Source organism: Phyllobates terribilis, unplaced genomic scaffold, assembly GCF_046119375.1.
Source record: "Phyllobates terribilis strain yellow unplaced genomic scaffold, ASM4611937v1 Scaffold_61__1_contigs__length_8056638, whole genome shotgun sequence".
NCBI lineage: Eukaryota > Metazoa > Chordata > Amphibia > Anura > Dendrobatidae > Phyllobates > Phyllobates terribilis.
In genome coordinates this window covers 4,521,073-4,534,693 of record NW_027362821.1, presented here as the reverse complement: position 1 = coordinate 4,534,693, position 13,621 = coordinate 4,521,073, and the positions used below count along the sequence as shown (strand labels likewise).

General features: G+C 49.0%; 1 protein-coding gene across 1 annotated transcript in view; it reads right to left on the bottom strand.

Annotated features, from left to right (window-relative positions):
* Nucleotides 1–11,540, bottom strand: part of LOC141192444 (uncharacterized) — a 30,997-nt gene extending 19,457 nt beyond the window's left edge. The window contains exon 1 of the mRNA XM_073661975.1: nt 11,476–11,540. The gene's annotated coding sequence lies outside the window, so the exon portion shown is untranslated. The remainder of the gene's footprint in view (nt 1–11,475) is intronic.
* Between the last annotated feature and the right edge of the window lie 2,081 nt (nt 11,541–13,621).

The window sequence follows — 13,621 nt, the reverse complement described above, 5'->3', positions numbered from 1 at the left end:
CTCTGCCTTTTAATGGTTTATAAGCCTTTTCTATTCCTAAAATCGGAAGGATACGATATCCCCTTTATACATAGTAACATAGTAAAATATAGGGCGAAGCCCCACAAATATAGGGCGAAGCCCCACATAATTTTTTTTTAATTATTTCATGAATTTCCTGAAATAATTAAAAAAAAATTGACGTGGGGCTTTGCACTATATTTGGGTCTAGCCAGGTACAGCAGGCAGGAACGGGCTGCCCCCAACCACCAGCTGCCTATTTGTACCTGGTTGGACACAACAATATAGGGAAGCCCTTTTTTTCTTAATTATTCCATGAATTTCATGAAATAATTAAAAAAAAAAAAACGTGGAGCTTCTCCCTATTTTTGTGTCCAGCCAGGTACAACTAGGCAGCTGGGGGATGGAATCTGCAGCGCAGGGAGGCCCAAGCTTTCTGCCCCCCGCTGAAAATTGCAGTCCGCAGCCGCCCCGGAAAATGGCGCGTTCATAGAAGCTGGATGCTGTACCTGGCTGGCATACAAAAATATGGCGAAGTCCACGTCAAAAGTTTTGGGAAAAATTAATTAAAAAATAAATAATAATTTAGGGACTGCATCTTTATTAACTCCTCAAATGTCATTTAGTGTTAAAATAATGGATTTATTTAAAAAAAAAATGGCGTGGGATCCCCCATAATTTTAGTCTCTAGCGGAGGTTAAGCAGACGGCTGGGGCAGATGTTTGAAGCCTGGGAAGGGGGTAAAACCCACGGAGCTTCCCAGGCTACTAATATCAGCCCCCAGCTGAATACCTAGCCTTTACTAGCTATTAAAATGGGGGACCCCCCCAAAAAAAATGACGTGGGGTCCCCCCTATTTTAATAGCTAGCAAAGGCTAGGCAGACAGCTGGGGGCTGATATTAATAGCCCAGGAAGGGTGCCATGAATATTGGCCCCCTCCCAGGCTAGAAACACCAGTCGTCAGCCGCCCCAGAAATGGCGCATCCATAGGATGCGCCAACTCTGGCACTTAGCCTCGCTCTTCCACGCTGCCCTGGTGCAGTGGCAGGGGGTAATAGTGGTGGGGTTCATGTCAGCGCCAGCTGCCATGAAGCCCAGGTTAGTAATGATGGGCGTCTATAAGACACCCCCATTACTAACCTACAAAGTGTTAAAAAGAAAAAACACACACTACACCCAGAAAAAAATAATTTATTTGAAATAAAACACACAATTTTATTTAATTCTTAGTTTACTAAAAATAATAGTTACCTGTCCACGTTCCTGCGCTGATCTCCCATGCACAGCTGTCACATCTGGAGATGGTGACAGCTGTGCATGGCTGCTGTAAGCTCACGCTGCCGGGAACACGTCCGCTCCCGGCAGCGGGAGCCACTGACTGAGGTCACCGGAGTGCATTCAGTCAGCGCAGCTCCGGAGACCTCCTTTACGGCACTGCTGTACCGTGGGAATTTCTCACTATACAGCAGGGCCGTAAAGCAGCTAACCGGAGCAGCGCTGCCTGAACTCCGGTGAACCCGCTTATGCTGTCATTCTAGCGGCGGCAGCGGTTCAGAGCGGTCACATTCTATGTGGCTGCTCTGAACTGGAGATCTTCGTGGGACACTCGTGGACTACTACGGAGGGGTAAGGATAAGGTTGTGGTTTATTATTTTATATTTTATTACAGGAGATCGATGGCTTCGGGGAATTAGGTGTCTTGGTGAGTATAGGTGTAGTTTTTTATTTTTTACTTTATTTTAGGTGGCGATCGGCGGGGACAGGTAATGTATGAACTAATTTCTTTTAGGTAACCACTGGCCACCAATGACATGTATTTAACATTTATTGGGGACACAGTAGGGCAATTTAAATAGCAGGATCAGGCTGATGGGAACTACTGCTCCCATCGAGCTGATCCTGCTGGCAGGAGTGGACGGGGGACAGACATAGGCCGATGGGAGTAGTAGTGTCACATCGGCCTATGTCTGCCTGCACGCACACACACCGCACACATCGCACAGACACCGCGCACACCCGCACAAACATCGCGCACACACCCCGCACACCCACACAAACATCGCGCACACACCCCGCACACACACCCCGCACACACACTAATCATGACGGGTCTGGGAGGTGAGGCTGACCTGTGCGGCCGTGGGAAAGTTCATGTGAGTTCATGCAGTCAAGCATGAACTCACATGAACCCTCTGAGGGCACCGCGGCGACTTCAAATGAACAGCTGATCGGCATCACCTGATACCTCAGCTGTTCATTTGAAATAACCGGCGGGAAAGCGCAGCACAGAACGGGAAAGCCGGCGGTGAAGTCTTTTCACTGCCGGCTTCCCCGCCCGGGTCCTTCACTCCCCGCTCCTTGGAGCTGCGCTCCCCGCCCGGTCCTAACTTACGATCGGGATGGGAGGTGGCGAGGGGAGCGGAGGATCGGGGTGGGAGGCTGCGGGGAAGCAGTATGGGGCTGTGTGATTGTTTAAAAGCCGGCGGCTTTATACCGCCCGCCGGCTTTTAAACAATCAGGAGAATTCTCCCCCGCTGGGATGGCATTCTGATGACAGGCTGGATCGCAGCTGAGCGCTGCCACCCAGCTTGTCATCCTTCACAGACACTACAGAGCGCAGGCATTATGGGAACTTCCGATTCCAGTATCCGATATTGTAAAAGTATCGGAATTAAGTATCGGAATTCCGATACCGCGAATATCGGCCGATACCAGATATTACAGTATCGGAATGCTCAACACTAGTAACAATACGTTGGGATTGCAGGATTTTATTTCTCTTTTTATACACCCTAAAATCTTGTTTGATTTTGCTGCTTGACATTGAGCACTGCTTCTCAACTTACTTGTAACCAGAATACCCAAATCCTTCTCCTGTTCTGTAGTCCTGAGTATACTCCCACTTAATGTATATGCAGCAATAGGATTACTCCATCTTATGTGCATTACTCTACATTTATCTACATTTAAACTTAATCTGCCAAGTGTTTGCCCATTCAGTCATCTTATCCAGATCGTTCTGCAATATCGTAATGTCAAGATCAGATTTTAATATCCTACATAGTTTGGTATCGTCAGCAAAAACTGGCACTTTACTTACAATCCCATTCCCAAGGTCATTAATAAAGAGGTTAAAAAGAATTGGTCCTAGCACAGATCCCTGTAGCACCCCACTGCTGACTATGTCCTATTTAGAGAATGTACCATTTATGACGACTCTTTGTTTCCTATCATTTAGCCAATTCCTTACCCATCTACATATAGTTCCCCCAAGTCATTGCTTCTGTAGCTTCAGTATAAGGCTGCTATGTGGTACAGTATCAAATGCCTTTGTAAAGTCCAGGTAAATCACATCAGCCACATTACCAACATCTAGATTTGCACTTATCCCCTCATAGAACCCCAACATGTTGGTTAGACACTACCTATTTTTCATGAATCCGTGCTGATTATCATTTATTATATTATTCTCTGCAATATATCTCTGCAGGTCATCTCTTATGATGCCCTCAAAAACTATGCACACTACTGATGTCAGACTTACTGGATGGTAGTTACCTGGATCCACCTTCTTACCTTTCTTAAATATCGGTACATTTGCTATCCTCCAATCCTGTGGCACTACCCCTGTTACAAGAGTGTCTAAGAATAAGAGATGCAGCGGTTTGTCAATTACTGAGCTCAATTCCCTCAGTATCCGTGGATGAATACCATCTGGTCCAGGGGATTTGACAATGTTTAATTTTCTCAGACGCAGGCGTACTTCTTTTTGTGTTAAACTATTTATATTAGGAGGTGAACTTTGATTTTTGCCCTCTTGAAAGAACCCTGAAACAGACTGTTTGTTGGTAAACACGTATGAAAAGTGTCTGCTTAATATCTCAGCCTTTTCTTTGTCCTCTATAATTATCTTGTTATTATTGTCTTTTAAGGGGCCAATACCATCTGATTTACTCTTTTTGGCATTGATGTATGCATAAAATTTTTGGGAATTTAATGTCTCTGTCAATTTGTTTCTCTGTAGATAATTTTGCTAGGTTGATTTCTTTTTACATTTCTTATTTAGGTCTTTATACTACTGAAATGCTATTTCTGTATTCTCGGCCTTCAAGATTTTGAATGCCCTTTGTTTTTGTCTTATTAAACTTTGTACTGTCTTATTTATCCATAATGGTTTCTTTTTATTCCTGGTTCCTTTTTATTCCAGGGTATAAATTTTCTACAGGAATCTAGTAGTATTTCCTTAAACATCACCCATTTACATTTGGTATTCCCAGTTACCATGATATGGTCCCAGTCTACACAATTAAGTTCTTCCCTTAATTTGTTGAAATCAGCTTTCCTAAAGTTCCAGGTTTTAGCATTTTCGTTTTGAAATGTTTTATTAAATATTACATTGAAACTTATCATATTATGGTCGCTGTTTCCCAAATGCTCCCAGACCTCTAGATCTGAAATTGTATCTGGTCTATTTGACAGCACCAGATCCAGCAGATTACCTCCCCTGGTTGGTTCATCTACCAACTGAGAGAGGTAATTGTTCTGAACTGTGGATAAGAATTTGCAGCTTTTAGCACAAAAGATTCTATGTCCCAATGAAAATCTGGATAGTTAAAATCCCCCATAATAAGGACCCTATTATTATTTGCTGCATTTTTAATTTGTTCCAACATTTCGTCCTCTAGAAGTTCAGCTATATTAGGAGGCTTGTAACAAACTCCTCTTAGCAGCTTTCCATTATTGCCATCCCCATGTACATTTACCCAAATTGACTCTACATTGTCGCAGCTCCCACCAATGTTGTCATTGAGCACAGATTTTAAGTTGGATCTTACGAAAATACACAGACCTCCACCTTTTTTCTCTTTCTTGTCCTTTCTAAATGTAGTGTATCCCTCTATATTTGTCACCCAGTCATGGCTTTCATCCAGCCAGGTTTCTGTAATACCCACCACATCGTATTCTCTGACCGACATAAGAGTCTCCAGTTCAGCCATTTTGTTTGCAAGACTTCTTGCATTTGCTAGTAGACATTTAATACAATTAGCAAATTTCCTACTCAACTCCTTACTTTCCTTGCTTATCCCAGCTCCCCCTAGATCCTCCATAGCCCCTACTCTCCCACTCTGTCTAGTCTATCTAACCCCTTATAAGCATGACTACCCTCCCCCTAGATCTTAGTTTAAAAGCTCCCCCATCCGTCTGACCATTTTTTCCCCCAGCAAAGCTGCATCTTCTCCTATTGAGATGCAACCCATCCCTACCGTAGAGCCTGTAGCCAACCGCGAAATCGGCACAGTTCTCCATGAGCCCAAACCCTTCCTTCCTGCACTAATTTCTAAGCCACTGATTTATCTCTCTAAGCTCCCGACGTGTTTCTAGTGACGCAGGTGGCACCGGCAGTATTTGTGAAAACACCACCTTTGAGATCCTGGTCTTCAGCTTCCCTGTACTCATTTTTAAGGACCTTCCACCTCCCTCTAACTTTGTCATTAGTACCAATGCGTACCATGAACAGTGGGTTTTCCCCAGCTCCACCCAGCAATCTGTCTATCCGATCCGCAATATGTTGAACCCGAGCACCCGCGTTGTTTTTGTGAAAAAAGTGTCTTGAAACCACAGACACGTTTAATGTTGTGGGATTGATGGCGTTGGATAATTGTCTGCTAATATAGTTTTTTGCGGACCTGACGTGCATCCCACATATTGTAGTTAACTCTCTATACACTATTAAATAGATGACCCCTATAGTGTTACAATTGATGAAATTGTGTATTGCAAATTGTTGTCCCGTTAGGTTTTCTTCAAATGTGTCGGTTTTATAAACATAGTTGCATGTTTTACAGGGTGTATGTCCACATTTAAAAAAAAAACTTATAGGATAACCAAGTCACATTGCGTTTGATATTTGTTTCTTGAAAATAACTAGTTGAAAGTATTCCGCCTAGTGTAGAAGCCTTTATGGATACAAAACTCAAACAAAATATGCAAAAGAATTTACAAAGTCTGGAGGATGGATCTCAGACATAAAAAAAACTAAGTTTGAAAGAGATATCAAAGACTACGAGTCAAATTCAATTTACACATGGAAATGAAACAAACCAAGAGCTACTGTTTTGAAATACAGGTCACACAATAAATTCAAAGGAAATAGAGGAGAGCGGAGGTCAGCTTCACATATCCTAATGTGTCCACGGGTTCCTCTAATTATAATTCTCTGAGGACTAATCTGATGTATCAGTGGGATCAACTAAAGACAGAACAAAAATAAATTCTCAAGTATTCCCCACAATTCAGCACAAAACAACGGGCGGGCAGAAAGCACAAACGTGCCCGGATATGTGCGTTCCATGCCGGAGTGCATCACAGTCTCGGAAGCATGCGTTCCACACCAGAGAGCATAATGGTTTTGGATTGCATTCCACCAACATAAGATTTTTCTATCTCTGAGATCAGCGTCATGGGAAACTAAAAACAAATATTGCACATTCTCCCATCATGCAATAAGCATGTAGATCTACTTTATCACTACAAAAAATATGGGATGATGGCCCTCAGTATATTCCTAAATGGTCAAATTTCCCCTCTATTGCACAATTAGAGATACACAAGGATCACCACACTTGTTAATTATGAAATAGTATAAGTGGAATATAATTGATAAGTAATAATTCAGATATAGAAGCTCAGATATCTCGATGAAGTACAACAATATGTAAACCCCATTCACAGGGAACCAAGTAGCAATGGGTAGAGTATACAATCCAAAAATATAATCCAGAATGGGTCTGTATTCACACTAAACAGGCATAGGAAATTTTCTCATTGAGTCCCTTAGACTGGATTCACTGGCCCCTAACAATCCACTCACTTTCTTTTTTGAGGATACATCTATTGTGATCTTCTCCTCTCACATTGGGTTTAACAACCACAATGATACAAAAGGAGATGTCTCCGGTTTCACCGCAATGTACACTGTTCATGTCTCTCGCTAATGGGGTTTCCCAACCATGGCATATATCACCCAAATGCCCCCCAACCTCCTCCTAGACTCCCTCTTGATCTTGCCTACATAATCTAGGGGGCAGGTGCATGTGACCATATATACTAGTCCTGAGGTTTTACAGTTCGAATAATCCCACTGGAAAAAAGATTTCAACCATGGAGGAGCTCAAGAAACATTTACATGGTCTCATCCAATTACATGTACAATGTCGTTCAAATCTAAAGAAACCGCAGATTCCTCTATCTAGCCAAGTCCCCTTGGGTGCAGGTTTTTTATAGAAATTATGCACTAAATGGTCCCTAATGGACCAACCCTTTCTGAAAGTTATTGTAGGAATAGATCCCACAGCACCCTCAGGTCCGGGATAGTCACAAGTATATCCCAGTGTTTTCTGAGGATATGAAAGATACAGTCACTCTGTCATAAGTTTTTCTTACTCGTGTAGTCCAATATTTTTCTTGGTCTCATGGATTGGTATGGAGGAGCGTTTGGCTCTCCCATTTTTCTGCAAACGACGTGAAATCCAAAATGTTCCATGAGTACCCTTTTTCCCTGAATCTGATGTTCAGGTCTATTGCCTGTATATTAAAATCTGTGACATTAGAGCAGTACCCTCTCAACCATAAAAATTGGCCCCTGGGTATTCCTCTTTTTATGGAGATGGGTTGGTGGTTATCCCACTTCAATAGTTTATTAGTGCTTGAAGGTTTATGGTAGATGTGTGTTCTTAGGGTCCCATCCCAATCTTTCTTGATTAGTACATCCAAGAACGGCAACTGGTAATAATTAAACTCTGATATAAATCTCAGGCCCACTCTATGGATATTGAGTTCCCTGACAAATTCAAAACATTGTTCACTCGTCCCTGACCAGATGATAAAAATGTAGTCAATATATTTGTATCATACCCCAATATATGGATGTCATGACTTATTATCATCCCTGAATATTGTGGATTCCTCCCACCAGCCCAGGAATAGGTTAGCAGTACCCCTGAGCGTGTGGAAGTACTTCCTGTCAAAAAGCAATACGTAATGAGTAAGAGTGAATTTTAGAAGATCCTCCATGAAGTCATTATGTCTGCTACACTCCATTGATCTCGATTTCAATAAATGTCTTACTCCTCTGATACCATCCTCATGCGGTATATTACTGTATAAAGCCTCGATATCTAGTAAGGCCTGCTCCCCTACATGGATGTATATGTGGGGCCCCTGCGAGTTCAGTTGCCACAGAGGTACTGCATCTCACCCAGAGGTGTGGTATCTCACTCTCAGGTAAGGATAGAGTGCTGCCCAGGACCCAAACACTTGCATCCAACACTACACTACTCCAGACCAGCAGGAGGGGCAAGATGCGTCGCGCTTCCTGCTGAGCCCTGTCCCTGGCTGGAGTGGGGGGGGACCAAAGTAGGGGGAACCATGTAGTGGGTGTGGGTGGAGGAAGAAGTTCAGATGAGCACTTGTTAGGACAGTATATAGAGTGAAGCCATCTTGAAAGGACAGGTCAGTCAGTCAGAGCAGTCTGAGAGGAAGAGTTGGGAGCAGGAGCTCTGCAGGTGCTCGGCTCAGGAGGAGGGCCTAGAGAGAGGCCCAGGACAGACTGAGTAGGAGAGGAGCCGGAGGAAGGCTCCAGGAACGAGGAAGGGATCCCAGGGGTACGGGCAGTGCTGGAGGCCACCCGTACACCCGAATCTGCCAGGCGGTGGAGGGATTGAGCCGCAGAGGGGACCAGCCCCTAACTAGTGACAATTACAAAGTTCAACTAGAAACTGAAGGCTTCTGTACTTTCAGGGTGCAGTTGCCACATCCGTACTCAAGTCGCCAAAAAGGTAACCACATAGGATCCAGGAAACTCCAGGTTGCCCAGAAAGATCCGAGGATACCGGCTTGGGACATTGTTTGGCGAGGCTCAGGGCAAGGAGGGTGAGCGCCAGTGTGGCTCCCCTGAGGGTTCAGTCGCCACAGGTGTACTGCACCTCATGGAAAGAGGTGTGGTACTTCCTCTCCGAGGTAAGGATGGAGCACCACACCGGACCCCACCACACATCCAACACTACACACTCCCATTCTGAAGGGGGTTTAGAGCACAATGTGCTGCCCCGGTCCTGAATGGAGGAGTATGGGGGGAACCAAAAGTAGGGGGAATCTTAGTGAGGATGGAGGAAGCACTTTACGGTTACACCAATGGATCCATATAAATATGGAGTCCATCTTTAATACAGGGTCTTTGGTCGCAGTTCCCTGGAGGAGCCAGACAGTACAAGCTGCAGATGCCTCAGGAGGCTGCGATGCCCGGTCTCGGGCCTTGAGATTGGGGACTTGGGCAGAATTGAGTTACAGCAAGCTCTGTCCAAGTAAGAGGGCCTAGGAGGGGAGCAGAGGAGAAGAGCTCCGCAGGCGAAAGGATCTCAACGGGTGCTGACGGAGCAGAGTCGCCACCGGCTACCCTTGTTCTGACTGGGTCAGAGAGACTCCTGCCGCAAAAGGGGGTACCGGTCCCCGATTATCTGACTTTGTACTCCATGTCTCTGTCAGAAAAGTCCGGAGGCTGAAGTGGATCCCAGGGGGAATACGGACGGAGCGGAGTCACCACCTGTATTCCTTTAATCTGCGTCTATCCAGAGGAACCCCAGCCTTGAGCCATGTTTACACTCCAGTCACCAATAAAGGACTTAGGCGGTCCGAGTGCTAGAAGTCACCTTCAACGGACATTGCAGTACCTGTACGGGACTTTAATGGGGCACGAGGCGGTTCTAGTACGGTAGGAGAGAGGAACATTCCGGTGCAGGGTTCTTGTCTGGTGCAGCCGAGCCCCATCCTGGTGGCCGCAGTATGCCGTGAGGAACAAAGAGAAGCTTTGTGGCTGAAAACAAGTCTACCGTGAGTAAAAACCTGGATGACTTCATACACCGCCTCTTCTCTCTCATTTCTGCGCAGCACCGTGACCACCATTCCTCAAAAACTGCACTTCTTCTACCCTGCCCTGAGGCCTAGCTCCACCTGCGGGGAGCTATAACATCCTGGCTGCCAAAACACCGGCCTTAGAGGACTGCTGCAGCGCTGGTGGTCCTCACCAGAAACCACAGGTGGCGTAGTCGACAAATAACCACTCTTCCACTAAAGCCCATATTTTTAATGTGTGCACCCTGGGCACGGACCGGGCCAAGGTCGTGACTGCATCCACCCCTACAAACACCGGCCCGCCGTCCGAGTACACCTTTTCCCAGGGAGGGCTGACGCTACCGAGTAGTGGGTCACACACCAGCGCAGGAAGACGGCTGAGAAGGACATATAGAACGGGGTCCTGTCAGGCACTCTTGAAATACCTGAGGGATTGCTGAACCCCTGTCCGGTGAACGCAGCACGACGTGGGTGGTTGTAATCCGGAAAGTGTAACCTGAGGAACTTAACAACTGTGAGTAAACCCTGAAGACTGCACCCCGCTGTCTCTGAGAAATAATTGCTGCGCCATCACCCCCTGCACTACACCGCACCACAATTGCAACATCTATAACATGTCAGCACAGCCCTGGAGCTAAGGTCTACCTGTGGAGAGCTAAATCAACTCTGCTGCATTAACAACAGCTCCAGAGGACCTGCTCCGCAGCGGCGGCTCCCTTTAGCCGCATACCACAGGTGGCGTCATGAACATTTATATAAAAACTATAAATCCCCTGTAAATTATCACCTTTTTATTGACCGCCCTGGGTCACGGACCGGGTCACCGCCACTGTGACATCTCCCCTAGCAACGACCGGCCGGGCACCGAGTATCCCACGACCCAGGGGGCGCGTCATATACATGCTCGAGGGTATACATATAGGGGAGCAGGCAAAGGTAAAACCAATTCCAGAGGGATTATTCCAGCTGTAAAACCTCAGGACCTATTCTAACTGTATGACCTCAGGCGGTACTGTGGGTACATTACACTGTGTGGGGGCATCATACATCCTGCATAAGGGGCATTACACTGTGTGGGGGCATCATACATCCTGCATAAGGGGCATAATGGGGGCATTACACTGTGTGGGGGCATCATACACACTGCATAAGGGGCATAATGGGGGCATCATACATCCTGCATAAGGGGCATAATGGGGGCATTACACTGTGGGGGGCATCATACAGCCTGCATAAGGGGCATAATGGGGGCATTACACTGTGGGGGGCATCATGCAGTATTAAGAGGCATAATGGGGGCAATACACTGTGTGGGGGGCATCATACATCCTGCATAAGGGGAAATAATGGGGGTATTACACTGTGTGGGCAGTAAAGGGGTCCTGTACTATGAGAACAATACGTTTCCTCCCTTCCTGTCTCCATAGTTGTGTCGTATGTATCTATTACAGGAAACAGAACAAAAACCTTATGATTCTTATAAAGGGGCAACACAAGACCCCAAAAGAGTCTCCGTGCTGAAGGGGTTAATGCCCCCTGCGCCCAGTAATGGGGTCTCCACATACCTCCACCTGCAGAGCCGCCACCACCTATATGGCTGCTCTGTGCGCACAGGAGCTGTGATGAGGTCACAGGAGGGGAGGAGTCAGGGGTCACATGATCAGGGGCCTCAGTGGATGCAGGACTCTGCTGTGCTGGTTGTCATGGTGCTGGATGAGCTGAAGTTTATGTGTGGGGTCAGGAGGGGTTTACAGTGTGGATGTAGCAGAGCCGCGTGTGTACGAGGTGTACGGAGCGGAGCCGCGCGTGTACGAGGCGTACGGAGCAGAGCCGTGTGTGTGCGAGGTGTACGGAGCGGAGCCGCGTGTGTACGAGGTGTACGGAGCGGAGCCGCGTGTGTACGAGGTGTACGGAGCGGAGCCGCGTGTGTACGAGGTGTACGGAGCGGAGCCGCGTGTGTACGAGGTGTACGGAGCAGAGCCGCGCTTGTACGAGGTGTACGGAGCGGAGCCGCGTGTGTACGAGGTGTACGGAGCGGAGCCGCGTGTGTACGAGGTGTATGGAGCGGAGCCGCGTGTGTACGAGGTGTACGGAGCGGAGCCGCGTGTGTACGAGGTGTACGGAGCGGAGCCGCGTGTGTACGAGGTGTACGGAGCGGAGCCGCGTGTGTACGAGGTGTACGGAGCGGAGCCTTGTGTGTACGAGGTGTACGGAGCGGAGCCTTGTGTGTACGAGGTGTACGGAGCGGAGTCGCGTGTGTACGAGGTGTACGGAGCGGAGCCACGCGTGTACGAGGCGTACGGAGCGGAGCCGCGCGTGTACGAGGCGTACGGAGCGGAGACGCGCGTGTACGAGGCGTACGGAGCAGAGGACCGTGTGTACGAGGCGTACGGAGCGGAGACGCGGGTGTACGAGGCGTACGGAGCGGAGACGCGGGTGTACGAGGTGTACGGAGCGGAGCCGCGTGTGTACGAGGTGTACGGAGTGGAGCCGCGTGTGTACGAGGTGTACGGAGCGGAGCCGCGTGTGTACGAGGTGTACGGAGCGGAGCCGCGTGTGTACGAGGTGTACGGAGCGGAGCCGCGTGTGTACGAGGTGTACGGAGTGGAGCCGCGTGTACGGAGCGGAGCCGCGCGTGTACGAGGTGTACAGAGCGGAGCCGTGCGTGTACGAGGTGTACGGAGTGGAGCCACGTGTACGAGGTGTACGGAGCGGAGCCGCGCGTGTACAGCGCGTACGGAGCGGAGCCGCGTGTGTACGGGGCGTACGGAGCTGAGCCGCGCATGTGCGGGGCGTACGGAGCGGAGCTGCGCGTGTGCGGGGCGTACGGAGCTGAGCCGCGCGTGTACGGGGCGTACGGAGCTGAGCCGCGCGTGTACGGGGCGTACGAAGCTGAGCCGCGCGTGTACGGGGCGTACGGGGCTGAGCCGCGCGTGTACGGGGCGTACGGAGCTGAGCCACGCGTGTACGGAGCGTACGGAGCTGAGCCGCGCGTGTACGAGGTATACGGAGCGGAGACGCGCGTGTACGAGGCATACGGAGAGGAGCCGCGCGTATGCGAGGCGTACGGAGCGGAGCCGCGCGTGTACGAGGCGTACGGAGCAGAGGGCCGTGTGTACGAGGCGTACGGAGCAGAGACGCGTGTGTACGAGGCGTACGGAGCGGAGCCGCGCGTGTACGAGGTGTACGGAGCGGAGCCGCGTGTGTACGAGGTGTACGGAGCGGAGCCGCGCGTGTACGAGGTGTACGGAGCGGAGCCGCGCGTGTACGAGGTGTACGGAGCGGAGCCGCGCGTGTACGAGGTGTACGGAGCGGAGCCGCGCGTGTACGAGGTGTACGGAGCGGAGCCGCGCGTGTACGAGGTGTACGGAGCGGAGCCGCGCGTGTACGAGGTGTACGGAGTGGAGCCGCGTGTACGGAGCAGAGCCGCGTGTGTACGAGGTGCACGGAGCGGAGCCGCGTGTGTACGAGGTGTACGGAGCGGAGCCGCGTGTGTACGAGGTGTACGGAGCGGAGCCGTGTGTGTACGAGGTGTACGGAGCGGAGCCGCGCGTGTACGAGGTGTACGGAGCGGAGCCCCGAGTGTACGAGGTGTACAGAGCGGAGCCGTGCGTGTACGAGGTGTACGGAGCGGAGCCGCGTGTACGAGGTGTACGGAGCGGAGCCACGCGTGTACTAGGTGTATGGAGCGGAGCCGCGCGTGTACGGGGC